This window comes from Macaca mulatta, chromosome 7, assembly GCF_049350105.2.
Source record: "Macaca mulatta isolate MMU2019108-1 chromosome 7, T2T-MMU8v2.0, whole genome shotgun sequence".
Lineage (NCBI taxonomy): Eukaryota > Metazoa > Chordata > Mammalia > Primates > Cercopithecidae > Macaca > Macaca mulatta.
In genome coordinates, this window is record NC_133412.1 from 144,655,909 (window position 1) to 144,672,458 (window position 16,550).

Consider the following 16,550-nt stretch of genomic DNA (forward strand, 5'->3'; position numbering starts at 1 on the left):
GAACATGAAGAAACCCCATCTCTACCAAAAATACAAAATTAGCTGGGCGTGGTGGCGCATGCCTATAACCTCAGCTACTCAGGAGGCTGAGGTAGGATAATTGCTTAAACCCGGGAGGTGGAGGTTGTGGTGAGCCGAGATGCGCACAAGAGTGAAACTCCATCTCCAAAAACAAAACAAAACAAAAACATTAAAAGGGGCCGAGTGCAGTGGCTCAGGCCTGTAATCCCAGCACTTTGGGGGGCCAAGGTGAGAGGATTGCTTCAGCTCAGGAGTTTGAACCAGCCTGGGGAACATAGTTAGATGTCATCTCTATAAAAAATTTTTAAAATTAGCTGGGTGCAGTGGTGCGAACCTGTGTTCCCAGCTACTTGGGGGGCTGAGGTGGGAGGATCACTTGAGCCCAGGAGGTCAAGGCTACAGTGAGCCATGTTCAAGCCACTGCACTCCAGCCTGGGTGACAGAGCGAGACCCTGCCTCAAAAATAAATAAACAGATAAAAATAAATATATACGAAGAAAAAAGATAAATGGAGAAATTCTGTGTGGTATTTTGCTTTCTATAGCAAAAAAGATGAAGTTCACAATGTGAAACCAAAGAAGACATAAGAAAGTGTACATATTCTATGACCTCATTTAAATAAATTGCTTTTCCCATGTTGTAAAGTGACCATACAGAAACAGGCAGAACTAATCTGTGGTGCTAGAAGTCATAATGGTTGTTAGCATTGGAGGTTACTGAGGACTTATGAGGGTGGCTTCTGAGGTGTTGGTAATGTTCTCTTTCCTGATGAAGTAGTAGTTACAGTGGTAGGTTCAATTTCTGAAAGTTCTAAAAGATGTATATGTAGAATTTATATATTTCAAGTTTTATAAAAGCTTAATTAAAAAATTAATTGCAGGCTGGACACAGTGGCTTCATGCCTGTAATCCCAGCACATTGGCAGGCCAAGGCGGGAGGATTGCTTGATTTCCAGTAGTTTGAGACCAGCCTGGGTCTCAAACCATGGTGAAACGCTGTCTCTGCAAAATGAATGAATGAATGAATGAATGAATAATACAAAAATCAGCTGAGCATGTTGGCATGTGCCTATAGTCCCAACTGTTTGGGAGGCCGAGGTGGGAGGGCCACTTGAATCTGGGAGGTAGAGGCTGCAGTGAACTGCCAGTACACTCTACCCTGGGTGACAGAGTAAGACCCTGTTTCCAAAAAAAAAAAACAAACATCAAAAACAAAAACAAAAAACAAAAAAAAACACTTCATTGAACATAGCTTTTTTTGTTTTTTTCTTCTGTGTGTCATATTGTAGCCTAGTATGCTAACAAGTAATAGAATTCTTCAGTATTAGCCATGATTGTTCTTAAAAATCATTTTACCTTCATGGACTGATGCATTTATTTGGCTATTTTGGTTTTACTATTATAAGAACCTTTGAGATACTTGAAAAAAAGATATATATATATATATTTGAGACAGTGTCTTGCTGTGTTGCCAGGCTGGAGTGCAACCTCCGTCTCCAGGGTTTAAGTGATTCTCATGCCTCAGCCTCCTGAGCAGCTGGGACTACAGGCACATGCCACCATGCCTGGCAATTTTCTTTTTTGTATTTTTAGTAGAGACAGGGTCTCACCATGTTGGCCAGGCTGGTTTCAAACTCCTGGCCTCAAGTGATCCACCCGGCTTGGCCTCCCAAAGTGTTGGCATTACAGGCATAAGCCACAACGCCCAGCCTAGAATCTTGAGTATTTTAAAGGCCCTTTAATGAAGGATCACTTTTGTAGACAAACAAAAATTTTTGGCTATTAGGGTAGAGTATATTAAATATGAAAACTTGTCAACATTTAAAACATGTTACAGATAACTAAAATAAAATACTTATTCCTAGTGACCCATTTAATCCAGAGAGACTGTTTTTCACCTACATTAGTGCAAATGTAGTTATGGTTTAATATACTTCTCAGTTTTATCATCCTTGTATTCTCATAAGATTCCTCTAACACCATGTTCTGCCACGTGTTAATGAAGTTCTGTGTTTCTTTCCCCTTTATTTTGGTTTTCTTGAGGAAAGGAGCTGCTTTTTAAAAATTCTCCTAGCATAGTGCATTGCTTATATTAAATAATCAGAAAATATCATCTCCATATTTTATACAAGAAGACTTAGTAATAAAATTCCAGAAATTTTGAATTCTTATGCACGTCCCCCCTTGCTGTAGGACAAAGGTAGTTGCAATTCTTGCATGATATGACATGAAATTTTGTAGTCATCATGTCCCTGACCTCTATCGAAAAAATGTGCTTGATATTGTTAGCATGATGAACTTTGTATGTCTAAGTTTAGCTTCAAATGGTGTAGGTAGTATTATTTAAAAATGGGAAGATCTGGAGTTCTTTTATCTAATGGTATAGCTCGTTTTATCCTACGAACAGTGCGCGTGAAAGTAAATTACAAAGTTATACATCTAGAAGGTCATGATGGAATTTTCTGGCATGGTACCTGTTTTGGTTTTGATGCTGAACCCATGTGTATATTCAATCATTTTTAAATGTTCTCTGAGTAAATTGGTGTCCTCATTAAGCTGATTATGCTCAAGAAACATTTTAAGATGCTGATTCATTGACTTGATTATCCTTTACATTTCCAACGGTATTGGCAGAAGTGGAATGCATTTATTGGTTGGCAAATTCAGTTTCCTTATTTGTAAAACATTTAAAAATTTGTAGTGCATCCAGTTCAGAGTGGCTAATTGTGATTATGGTAATTGCCAAAGATGCTTGATGCTGTAAATGTTTCACATATTTTTCTTTAATGTTTCTGGACAACCCATTTGTTGAGATTAAAACACCAAAAAAATTGTCACTGAAATTGTTAATATGTATGTATATATTTACTTTTGTAAACTACGTTGGAATAATTTTATATTTACAGAAAAGTTGCAAATGTGTTAGTATGTATTGAATTGCCCTGAGTGATAGTTACTTATCTAGTATTTCTCTTAAAAGTTTAATATTTTTATTTTTTTTGAGATAGGGTCTCGCTTTTGTTGCCCAGGCTGGAGTGCAGTGCTGCAATATTGACTGACTGTAACCTCTGCTGGGTTCAAGCAATTCTCGTGCCTCAGCCTCCCAAGTAGCTGGGATTACAGGCATGAGCCATCGCGCCCAGTCCTAAAAGTTTAATATTTTTAATAAAAATATTCTTGCCTCTGATCTTTGTTCAATAGACAAATATTTTAAAGTTTTTGTGTTTAAATGAAAGTATGCGGTTTTCGTCATCCTTTTTCCTTGAACGTCACTTTTCCTGTGCGGTAACATGACCGTTACTCACGTGGAGTGCTGTGAAGTGTGTATATGTAAGATTTATGTTCTGCATTTATGAGCATGAATAAACGTTACGGAATCAGGACCATGGGGATCATTTAGTTGTAGAATCAGAAATCTGATGAAAAGTTCACAGTTTCCTATTTTTATAAAACGGAGTAGTTTAAAACTGCATATGCCAGCTTTCCTTTCTCTATTCCCTACCTCCTTTTCTGTTGTAGTTACATAGTAACACATGAGGGCAGTTTGTAAGGACAAAAAGATACCATGTTTTTAAAAATAAAAGATACCTTCCATTGTAAGGCACACCATTTTCTTATGTAGTATTAAGGAAAAAAATTCTCTGTGAGGAATTGAGTTGAATCTGGGAAAATTTTTAAAAAAGAAAAAAATGCAGCCTTCTAAACTATGGTACATTGCTAAGATGCCAGGAAATATAAGATGCGTACTGATTTCAGTGATGTTGAAGTGAAGAAAAATGTGAGTTTTAGATCCATTCCAAACATTCCCAGCTCTAACAAAATTATTTTATTTGGGGTTTAACTGGGGACTTCTATCTTTTTTAGAAGTCAGTAGAGAATCATTCATTTGAGCTCGGGCTTGCTTTTTGCTAAAATACTGTTGGAGACATGTTCTAATCAGTATGTCTGATTTTAAGAAGATATGAAAATTTTTAATGAAGGATCACTTTTGTAGACAAATTTGAGTGCTTTCTGGGAGCAGACAATGAAAAGCCACGTTGTGCTTCATATAACCTGAGTTCTTATGTTATGTGGCCTCCAAGAACCATTTCGTAGTTTTCATTCTCCTTTGCATTTTCAGTGTTTCTCTTTACTGACCATTCACTTTACTTAATATTTTGTAGTTTAAAAAACTTTTCTCAACCTTGATTCTTTTCCAAACTATCACCGTTCTTTCATTCCTCACCCAGGTGATCAACAGTTTATTTTCCCGTATTGCCTACGTCACTCACAGATACTTCCCCACCTCATTTATTTATTAAGCAGTTCTTTGTGTAAGATCTGTGTCTCTGCTGTTTTGCTGAAATGCTTCTCTCTTAGTTCCTTAGTAGTTTTCTAAGTTTCTGAAGCTGGCGACCTCTTTTTAGCTCATTTGTCAAAACTTATCGTTATTGCTGTCTGACACTGGTATCTCACAGCTCTCTCTTTCCTCTTTTTTTAGCACTGTCGCTATAGTTTTTCGTCTCTGTGCCAATCTTGTTATCCCATGATGCCTAGATTTTATTTTTTTATCTACTCTATTATTAAAATAATATTGAAATATAAAATGCTCCATAAATGTATCACTCCAATATAATACTTATTTGAACTTTGAGTTTTTCCATCTTTGTCTTGGCCTAGCTTTTCATTCTTTACCTCCTGTACTTTTAATCTTGGTAGGTATATTACAAGTTGAACATCTCTAATCCCAAAATCGGAAATTTGAAGTGCTTTAAAATTTAAAACTTTCTGAGCACCAACATGACGCCACAAGTGGAAATTTCTACACCTGACCTGATGTGACAGTTTGCGCTTCATTGATGTTTCAGTGTACACAAACTTTTGTGCACAAAATTATTGAAAATGTTGTATGAAATTAGCTTCAGGCTATGTGTATAAGGTGTATATGAAACAAATGAATTTTCATATTTAAACTTGTGTCCCATCCTTAAGCTATCTCATTATGGATATGCAGATATACCCCCTTCCCCCACAAAAACATAAATTCTGAAATGCTTCTGGTCCCAAGCATTTTAGATAAGGGATACATCCTGTATTCTATTTTCCACCTTAACGTAGTATCAGTTATTTTTCCAGGTTTGCACATGTTGTCCCATTATTCTCACATGAAAGAACAAAAAATTATAGGTTATAGTTTTGTTGCACCATAATTTTCTATGTATGTCTGTTGTTGGATAATTGACTTGTTTCCAGATTGTGTTTTGCTTCAAAAACATTGTAGTAGAATGTATATTTGTTCCTATAACCTTTTGCTTCTGTTGTATTATTTACATAAGATCCTTTTCTAGGAGTGCTATTAATTACTTGTCCAAGCAAATACTTTTTTTTTTTTTTTTTTTTTTGAGGCAGAGTTTTGCTCTTTTTGCCTAGGCTGGAGTGCAGTGGCACGATCTCAGCTCACTGCGAGCTCTGTCTCACGAGTTCAAGTGATTCTCGTGCCTCAGCCTCCCAAATAGCTGGGATTATAGGTGAATGCCACCTTGCCTGGCTAATTTTTGTATTTTTGGTAGAGACGGGGTTTCACCATGTTGGCCAGGCATGTCTCGAACTCTTGACCTTAGGCGATCCACCCACCTCGACCTCCCAAAATGCTGGGATTCCAGGTGTGAGCCACCGTGCCCGGCCAAATGTACAAAATATTATTTTGCTAATTAAGTAGTTGTACAATGATGGTACTTCATTTTTGCTTTAATGTTTGTTTTTTTATTAATAAGGGTATTTTTACGTTTAATATTGAATTTATATTTCCCTATGAATTCTCTCCATATTATATCTCACATTTATCTATCTTGTAATCTATTTTTTTTTCCTTTTTTTCTTCTTTGACACAGGGTCTCATCATGTTGCCCAGGGTGGTCTGGAACTCCTGGGCTCAAGCGTTCCACCCACCTCAGTCTCCCAAAGTGCCGGGATTACAGGCGTGAGCCACCTTGCCTGGCCTGTTTTGTAGTCTAATACAAAAGCCATAGCAGAGATACCTATTTTATATTGTAGAATTTCTAAATGATGTTGTTTTTAAGCCAAATGTGCAGAGAGATTATGCTTATTCACAGTGATAACTTTTGTGGTGTAATGCCTTAAATTCTTATCTTCTAGGTTAAATGGGCCTTTTGCTTTCCTCATGACATAAAAATTTAGAGGAAGACTTGGTAACTTTTTCACTTGATTAACTGACTGTTTTTGTTATTATGACAGCACAATGTACTGTCACACAGTGCCGCAGTTGGAGGGAAATTTTGTTGTTGATTTGTGCCTAATTTGTTTTTCCTGCCTGTTCGTTTCATTTGAAAGTGCTTTTAACATGTAAGATAAAACTTGTCATATGTTAATTCTGGTCAATGAAAATGTCTTCCAAGACATTGATACAACATTTACATTGACAGTAATTAAGACACTCATCTTTCTGTGTTAACCTTAAATCAATTGATATGTAGTTCAGTTTCGTGGGTAGTTTAGACTTGAATTTGGTTGTTAAGTAGATTACTTTACAGTGGACCACGATCTCTTTCTACGGCTGGAGTGTCACAACTGAATTAATTTTTGCTGTAATCTGTGCACCATCAATTTAACTCATTTTGAAATCTGTCTTGACCATCTCACTCCTTGTACTTCCTTTCCCTTACTGTTACTTACTTACCTACCTTTCAGTTTCTCGTACTGACTTGAATTATGGTTATTTCCTAAAGTTCCTTCATTATTGCCATTTCCTTTTAATATATTATTTTTTGTGAGCTCAATCTTCTTTCATTTTAACATATATCAAGCTCCCCAAAAGCCATAACTCTAGCCCTGTCAGACTTCTCTTACCAGCCAGAGGTCTGTGTTTTCACCTCCTCTCTTGACTCCATCATTCTGCAGCAGACTCACAAACTTAAGTGCCTGCAGGGGCCTGGCCGACAATGGCAATGAGTAAAAGCAGGCCTTGGGGTAAGAGAAAATATTTTTCTACTGTAAGAAAAAAAGAGGGCAAGTGGGACGATAGATGGTAGCCAGCATAAGCTCGAGGTGAGGAAGACAGTCTTGGGAACCTTGGAGAGAGGGGAGGAGAATTCAGGTTTCATGCTGGCTATTTGGCTCCAGCCACCAGTGCTATTTGGGAATGTGGCCTCAAAGCTATCAGATCTACCAGTTTTTCAAGAGAAGCTGTTAATCTGTATTTTCATTTTAAATACATGATTTTTAAAAGTGGGACTGAATTTCTGTAAAACATTCCACGGGCCAAGGAAAATATGCCCATGGACAAAGTTCTATATACAGGCTCTTAATTTGTGATCTCCTCCAGTAAAGGTGACACTTTAAGTTTGGTATGTTATTAACTATCCCTCCCCATTTTTCTCTTGTTTCTTTGTTCATGTAATAGTGAAACCATCCATTCAGCTTTTTAACACCTCCTCACCTCATTACTTTTTTATTTGGAAAAGGGATCTGGGTCATGGGAAAGGCTTTTTCTAATTTAAAGGAAGTTTGTACATGTTTATAAGCCAAAGAGTAAGCCGAAGAAGTGATTTTAGAAAGAGAGAAGATATTAGAATACAGTATGTCCACTGGGGATGGCGTCCAGGGTAGAGAAGCCAGCCACGGACTTCTAGGAGCTGATGCTGAATCACCCTGCATACTTTTATTTCTCAATAATTATGTTTTAACCAAAAAGTTTTATTTTTTCTTTTTATGCATATCATGTTTCCTTGAATTTCATGAATTTCCATAAATTTCTTTCCTTGAATTTATTATACTTTAAAAAACATAGTCTTTGTTTTTTTGTATGGCTTTTTTTTTTTTAGGTATTCTTGAGTTCAATACTCCTTTCCATGTTGCTGATTTTCATGGAATGAGTAGCGATTGTCATAGATTTATTTGTAGTAAGTGTTAGAACTAAAAAGTTGAATTCAGCTTTATTGTAAAGACTCTTATTCACCTGGTAGTGCATGTAGGCTCTTATTACAGAAGCCATGGTGAGTGTACCCTGTTGGGTAGGGTAGATTTTCCTGTAAGATGTGAGGGTTTTAATTCCCTGGCTCACCATCCAAGGCCTGCTGCTTCTCCCAGAATCAGCTGACATTGTTAGTTATTCCTGGATTCTGCTAGGAAAATTTATTTGAAGGTCCATCTTGTAAGGAGTTAGAGTTCTCTTGGCCCTATGGGGTTTGTCCTCATGCTGTTTCCATATGCTTTCTGTTTCTCAGAATTTCTCACTGGTCTGGTCTGCTGGTATCATCTGTATTGGGATTTCCTGTACTTCATGAATTTGTGTTTTTATTTTTCTATTAAGTTGAGATAGGATGGAAAAAAGGTAAATTTGTAGGTTGTATTTAAAAACAAAATCTTAGGTCAGGCGCGGTGGCTCAAGCCTGTAATCCCAGCACTTTGGGAGGCCAAGACGGGCGGATCACAAGGTCAGGAGATCGAGACCATCCTGGCTAACATGGTGAAACTCCGTCTCTACTAAAAAATACAAAAAACTAGCCAGGCGTGGTTGCGGGTGCCTGTAGTCCCAGCTACTCGGGAGGCTGAGGCAGGAGAATGGCGTAAACCCGGGAGGCGGAGCTTGCAGTGAGCTGAGATCCGGCCACTGCACTCCAGCCTGGGCGACAGAGTGAGACTCCGTCTCAAATAAATAAATAAATAAATAAATAAAAACAAAATCTTTCAACAAATTTGAACATCTAATTGGTTTTTATTCATGAACTGGGAAGCATTATGTCTACAAATTTGGAGCTCCATTGTGCATGGCAGAACAGTTGTTTTTTTGTAAGGTAGCTTGAGCAAGATCAAGGAGACAAGCTGGGCACGGTGGCTCACGCCTGTAATCCCAGCACTTTGGGAGGCTAAGGCCGGTGGATTGCCTGAGGTCAGGAGTTCTAGACCAGCCTGGCCAACAGTGAAACCCTGTCTCTACTAAAAATACAAAAAATTAGCTGAGCGTGGTGGCGGGCGCCTGTAATCCCAGCTACTAGGGAGACTGAGGCAGGAGAATTGCTTGAACCTGGGAGGCAGAGGTTGCGGTGAGCCAAGATCGCGCCATTACACTCTAGCCTGGGCAACAAGAGCAAAACTCCGTCTCAAAAAAAAAAAGAAAGAAAGAAAGCTCAAGCAAACAGTACAATATAAGAGAGCAGATTTGTTAACATCAGGTTATTTCAGGTTACTCTTCTTGTAAGGGTTAAAGCAGAAGAGACAGGAACTTCTGTATCATGCCATTTCAGGTTGACTGGGCTCTTTTGAATTGGTTTCTGTGAATCTCCTGGGTTTTTTTTGGAAACACTGGCCTGTTTGGGATTTATCTGTTCTTAAAGTTTCAACTTGACACAAGTGCCTCCACTTTGATTTGGCCTGCTGGAGCCTAATGCAGAAGCTTAGTTCAAAACAGTGGCCTCCCGTAAATTGTATTTAACAGTTCTTGCAACTTTGAACCAAAACTCTTTTCTCCTTATACAGGTTGCATTTCTGTTTCTGCTTATGCTAGTTCTGTTTCTGCTGTTTATGCTAGTTCCCCTAATCCCCTTTTCTTTTCTTTTTTCTTTTTTCTTTTATTTCTTTTTGGAGTTTCACTCTTGTTGCCCAGGTTGGAGTGCAGTGGCACGATCTTGGCTCACGGCAGCCTCCACCGCCCAGGTTCAAGCAATTCTCCTGCCTCAGCCTCCCAAGTAGCTGGGATTATAGGTGCCCGCCACCACGCCCAGCTAATTTTTTGTATTTTTAGCAGAGATGGGGTTTCATTATGTTGGCTGGGCTGGTCTCAAACTCATGACCTCAGGTGATCCACCCAGCTCGGCCTCCCAAAATGCTGGGATTACAGGTGTGAGCCACTGCGCCTGGCCTAATCACCTTTTTTTATGTACAAATCTCAAACATAATATACCATTTACTTTTAATATGTCTGTGACATTGCTCAGAAGATTATCTGGCATAGAATGTTTTTGCCCTATTGTTTTGCCTGGGAATTACTGCCAGGGGTGCATATAGCTCAGTAACTCAAATCAAGGCCCAGTACCACTTGATAGCTGTGTCACCTTGTGTGAATTATGTCTTTAGCTCCTCCATCCCTCCTGAAAATTATGGATAATGGTAGTATGTGCCAGTTAATGTTGGTATGAACCAATCAGATGAGACAGTCAAAGTAAAACACCTGGGACATAGTCCTGAAACATTATTTGCTTAAAATGACTGGTTGAATAAGTACGGGCCTTGGCAGCTCAGCTCAGGTGTGGCGTTCCGTTTCAGTTTGCCTGATTTTCTTCCAGCCCTCCTCCCCTTTCCCCAGATCCCACATCAGAGCTGATGTTCCCCTGTCTTCTCCTGAAATGTTTTTCATACAGAGAGTGTAGTACACTTACCATTGATCCACTTTTCTTTTAGTTAGTTGGGGATTAGTTCAGTCATGTATGGTCTTTCAGTAAACAGCGGATGCCTTTATTCCCCAGGTGAATTGAAGTGCCTTTTTCCTTGTATGACTTTAGAAACCTTTAAAACTCAGTGTTTCCCATGTTGCCTAGTGTGACATAAGAAGTATATATTTAGTCTCTGACCCGGGGGTTCCTGGCATAGATCTAAAACCTCCAAAACTTCTAAAACTTCTTGACTGATAGGGAATGATAGGCACATTTTTTTCCCCCGTTTCCTTTTGAGACAGGGTCTCACTGTTGCCCAGGCTGTAGTAGAGCGGTGTGAACATGGCTCACTGCTGCCTCTACCTTCTGGACTCAAGCAATTCTCCCGCCTCAGCCTCCCTAGTAGCTGAGACTATAGGCGTGGGCCACCGTGGCTGGCTAAATTTTTGATTTTTTTTTGCAGAGATGGGGGTCTCACTTTGTTGCCCAGGCTGATCCCGAACTCCTGGGCTCAAGCAATCTGCCCGCTTTTGCGTCCCAAAGTGTTGGGATTACAGGCGTGAGCCATTGCTCCTGGCAGGAGCATCTTTTGTTACAGTATTTGGTCTTAGTCCCTGGTTCCTGACACAAGAGCTTTGAAGACTCTTGACCTCTCAGGAGTGATAAGAGTGTCCTTTTGTATATTAATACGATGACCAGTGGTTGAAAGCCCCTGAACCGCTTTAGAATGGGGACTGGTTTCCCAGGTAATCAATCATGTGAGTAGAGGTTTGGAACTTTCAGTCCCATCCCATGAGCTCCATGGAGGAAAGATGGGCCAGAGGTCTAGAGAGTTTTCCGGAACACTGTCTAAAAGGATAGCCTCAGAGAGCTTCTGGGTTGGTGAACATATGTAGGTGCTGTGCCCTGAGAAGGCTTGCCTCCTCCCTGACCCCACGCTATGCATCTTCCATTTGGTTGTTCCTCACTTGTATCTTTGTAACAAACTGGTGAACGGAAGTACCTGTTTTCTGGAGTTTTGTGAGTCCTTCTAGGAAATTCTCAAACTCAAGGAGGGGGTCATGGGAAACTCCCTTACCACCTCCCATGCAATTTATTTTCTGTAGGTAAGAAATACCTGAGGCCTGGACTTGGCGGTTAGCATCTGAAGTAGGAACAGTCTTGTGGGATCTAAGCTATGGGGACTAAACTCTGAACTTTTTTGTCTCTTGCCCAAATTCCTATAGGGGTCTGGGGAGTCACTCTCTATAAACCATAAAATCTCACCAGCTGGGTTTTACTTAACCAGCCTGACTCTGGCATAACATCACATGACAGATAAAGGAGGAAATGGAAATATTTTACGTTAAAATATGTTCTTTCACGAAGTCAGGAGAGCGAGACCATCCTGGCTAACACGGTGAAACCCCGTCTCTACTAAAAATACAAAAATTAGCCGGGCGTGGTTGCACGTGCCTGTAATCCCAGCTACTCGGGAGGCTGAGGCAGGAGAATCTCTTGAACCCAGGTGGCAGAGGTTACAGTGAGCTGAGATCGCGCCACTGCACTCCAGCCTGGCAGCAGAGTGAGACTCTGTCTCAAAAAAAAAAAAAGAAAAAAAGTTCTTTGCCATATTTTGACATGGCTCTGCAATGCCATCTTGTGTGTGTGTAGGGAAGGGGTGGGAAGGGTGCGAATGTGCATCTATAAAGAATTTCTGTTAAGTAGATCTTTCCCCTTCCAGGCCCTCCCAATCCTGAAGACATTAGCTGAGAGTCTAGCACCTTTTAAAGGTCTGATCATCAATTGTCTCTCTGGGCGGCCACCTATGAGACTTCATCTGTGTGATAAGAACCTTTGTCTCCTTAGCCCCTTATCTTAACTCAGACATTCCTTTCTGTTTATTTCAGGTCTTTAGATAATAACTCCTTCAACCAATTGCCAATCACACTTTAAATCCACCTGAGACCCACTTCCTCCAACCCCCTCAAATTGTCCCACCTTTCCAGATCGAACCAATGTATACCTTACATGTATCAACTGATGTTTCATGTCGCCCTAAAACTAAGCTGAAGCCCAACCACCTTGGGCACATATTCTCAAGACCTCCTGAGACCATGCCTCAGGCCATGGTCACTCATATTTGGTTCAGAATAATATTTTCAAGTATTTTACAGAGTTTGGCATTCTTCATCAATAGCCAACTCCAGGTAGACAGTGTCACCATAGAATTGAACTGTAAGACAATCTGGTTGGTGTCTTGGTGTCTGCCAAGAATTGGACACTTGCTTGTTGTGGAACTCCGCATTCCCTATTTGATGATTTGATGTTGGAATTTGTTGGTGTATGTAGAAGAAACATAGTGTTTCTTTTTACCTAGTGTATCAGTCAAGGTTCTCCAGAATGTGTGTTTATAAATACGAATATATTTATATGTGCAAAGAGAGAGACGGACATTGAAATAAATATTGACTGATTTTTGTTTTGTTTTGTTTTAGAGGCAGGGTCTTGCTCTGTTGCCCAGGCTTGCGTGCAGTGGTGCAGTGTTAGCTCACTGTAACCTCAAATTCCTGGGCTCAAGGGATTCATTCTCCTACCGCAGCCTCCCAAGTAGCTGGGACTAAAGGCACGTGCCACCGTGCCTAGCTAATTTTTAAATTTTTCTGTAGAAACGGGGTCTTGCTATGTTGCCTAGGCTGGTCTCAAACACCCAAGTTCTAGTGATCCACCTAGGCTTCCCAAAGGACAGGGGTTACAGGAGTAGGCTACTGAGACTGGCCTGACTGACTGATTTCTAGAAAGAAATTGGCGAGTAAGCCATTTAGGGATGCCAGTTAGGGATGGCAAGTTAGAAATCTGTAGGGCAGGCTAGAAACTCGCAGATGTTGATGCTGCAGTCATGACACACAACTTCTTCCTTGGGAGTCCTCCGCTGTTGCTCTAAAGGCCTTTCATTACCGGCGGCGAATCTATATGGGTCTGCAGCAACCTCAGTTCTTGCCTCCTCAGAAGAAAGAATTCGACTGAGGGGCGTAAGGCGGAAGAAGAGACTGAGGCAAGTTTTAGAGCAGGAGTGAAAGTTTATTAAAAAGCTTTAGAGCGGGAACAAAAGGAAGGAAAGTGCACTTGGAAGTGGCCCAATATCACTTGGAGTGGAGCATGTGCAATGTGTTTACTGGAGTTGTACATACGCTTGCCTGAGGCATTCTTCCCTTACCGCAGAATGTCCCTAGAAATTCATCCTCTGCCATTTTGCCTCCTAATGCGCATGCTTGAGGTTATTCGCCCACCCCTTGAGAACTTACTAGGAAGCTGCTGACCACCAGTTTCAGGTGTTTCCTATCTATAGGGAGCCTATCTTTCCCTGGTGCTGGCTGTGACCTATTATTTTAGTGAGGCAGTGTGACAACTGCCTGTCCACCACCTGATGGCTGCCTACCTTTCCCGATGCGGTGTGGAGGGCCCAGTCCTGCCCTGTTTGTGTCTGACTAGCTGCCGTCTCTGACACTCTGATGAGGCCCACCCACATTGTAGAGGATAATCTTCTTCTCTTAAAGCAATTGGTGGTAGATCTTAGTCCCTTCTACAGAATACCTTCACAGCAACACCTAGATTAGCATTCTATTAAGTAACTGAGTGCTATAGACTCTCCACATTAACATATAAAACTAACCATCATACCTAGTGTGTTCTCAGCCAGTGTAAAAGACACCGTGTGCTAAGGATTATATCAATAGATTTTAGACTATAGATGCTGATGTCATCAAACATCCAAATGAATGTTTGTGCTTCAAGTTCTCAAAAACATTTCTATTTTTAGTGACAGGAGAGCATGTATGGTGATGGGGAGTTCTGTGGATGTTTATCCTGCTTGTCTGAGGAGGCTGTCCTCCCCCATTTTGAGTAGTTAAATATGAAAGTTATGATTTGAGCCTGTTTCCTTCATGCTTATGTTTAGTGAAAAGATCTGTATGTTGGCTAAATTCCAAAAATTTCATAAAGAACCTGATTATTTAGAATTCAGGCCAAATACACAGTTGTTACTGTAGAGAGGAAAGCAAACATTGCTTTCTGATTTATTCAGAGTGCTGTGAAGGAGAGAATGGAGAATTCGTGTAGCAAAATTACAGCTTAATAAATTCAATGACTGCTAAGCTGATACACTTAGTACATACCCTTGAGAATGAAAACTAATGGTTTGCTGAAACATATCTCTAGTGTATTCTGTAGCAATTCACTTCTTCTGTTAACCTGTATAATTGCTTCTTACATAAGTAAAGATGTCACCTCTACTTAAAATGAAAATCTCTTCTATGGGCTATGGAATTGCTCATTTTGAAATAGTGCTGTTAGAAAGCAAACAGTGAAATAGAGCTGAATCAGCTAGAACTGTCACTTGATGTCTCTATGTAACTTACCATCTGTTTTAAAGATTTTGTAAATACTGGCATCCATATAATGTGGTCCATAATATTCTAAATTCTGAACATTATTATGTGACATTTCTTTTTTTTGAGACATAGTCTTACTCTGTCGCCCAGGCTCTAGTGCAGTGGCACGATCTCAGCAACTTAAACCTCTTGGATTCAAGCCATTCTCCTGTCTCAGCCTCCCAAGTAGCTGGTACTACACGCACATGTCACCATGCCCAGCTAATTTTTTGTTGTTGTTGTTTAGTAGAGACGGGGTTTTGCCATGTTGGCCAGGCTGGTCTTGAGCTCCTGATGGCCAGGCTGGTCTTGAGCTCCTGATCTCAAGTGATACGCCCTCCTCAGCCTCCCAAAGTGCTGCGATTACAGGTATGAGCCACCATGCCCGACCTATTATATAGCATTTAAACCCAAGAGAAGTAGATAGTTATCGTTGATGCCACATTTAACTGTGTACTTTATGATGTTTTCAAACTGTTAAAATGTGTTGACTTTAAGTGGTATAAAGAACCCTTTGCTTTAAGGGTGGTTACTAGGCCTCTAAGTGCACCTCCCTCTAACTTGGATCAGGTCAGCTTGGCAATGCTGACACCAGTGCTGACTGAAATCGGAGGCATCATGGATAGAACTCTAAGCATTCTGCTCATGTGAGGTGGTTTTTGGTTTTGTTTTAAAATCCAGTTATATTGATTTGAAGAGTTCAATTATTTTGGTTGAAATTATGCTGTTCTTAAATACATATATATTTAATGAATTGATAGTCTACTTGATCTGAGCCTAAGAGAAACAATCTCACCTGTCCCTGTAGCTGACTAATAAAATAGCAGAATTTTTTATTAACCTTTTTTTTTTTTTTTTTTTTAGACAGGGTCTTGCTTTGCTGCCCAGGCTGGAGTGCAGTGACACCATCATAGCTCACTAGAGCCTTGATCTTCTGGGCTCAAGTAATCCTCCCACCTCAGCCTCCTGAGTAACTGAGACTACAGGCATATGTCATCATGCTTGGCTAATTTTAAAATTTTTTGTAGAGATGAGGTCTCCCTGTATTGCCCAGGCTGGGCTCAAGCAGTCCTCCTGCCTCAGCCTCCCAAATTGTTGGGATTATAAGTGTGAGACTTGCTTTTTTTTTAAATACCTTTTTTTTTGGCTGGGTGTGGTGGCTCACACCTGTAATCCCAGCACTTTGGGAGGCTGAGGCAGGCGGATTGCTTGAGGTGAGGAGTTTGAGACCAGCCTGGACAACATGGCAAAACCCCATCTCTACTAAAAATAAAAAATTTAGCCCGGTGTGGTGGCGGGCGCCTGTAATCCCAACTACTCGGGAGGCTGAGGCGGGAGAATTGCTTGAACCCGAGAGGTGGAGGTTGCAGTGAGCCGAGGTCTCATCACTGCACTCCAGCTGGGGCAACAGAACAAGACTTGTCTCAAAACAAACAAACAAACAAACAAACAAACACTTTTTTTTTCTTTTAAAAAAGGTGCTTTCTCAAGAGTTTTAATTGAACTTTGGGAATGTAAGTACTTTCTATAAATAAAAATGACATCTATGGTTTTGTTTTATCTTGTTTAATGTGTGCCATGGACTCACTATCATTTTCAAAACTGGGGGATCATGTTATTATATCTTGGGGGACATAATTGTATATGTCTTGGAAACATCTAGAATACTTAGTACAAAACTTTTGGGAAGCTTTTAATGACTATTAAGTGATACCGACCCAGCCTTCAGTAAGCTTGTAATGTAATTTAAAAAA

At 40.2% G+C, this 16,550-nt stretch overlaps 1 protein-coding gene across 34 annotated transcripts in view; it reads left to right on the forward strand.

Annotated features, from left to right (window-relative positions):
• The window catches only part of SIPA1L1 (signal induced proliferation associated 1 like 1), a 409,230-nt gene that overhangs the window by 175,149 nt on the left and 217,531 nt on the right, over nt 1-16,550 (forward strand). For 3 of the 34 annotated variants that reach the window (XM_077937709.1, XM_077937718.1, XM_077937700.1), the window contains one exon: nt 15,044-15,165. The exons of the other annotated variants lie outside the window; for them this stretch is intronic. The gene's annotated coding sequence lies outside the window, so the exon portion shown is untranslated. The remainder of the gene's footprint in view (nt 1-15,043; nt 15,166-16,550) is intronic. 34 annotated transcript variants of the gene reach the window in all.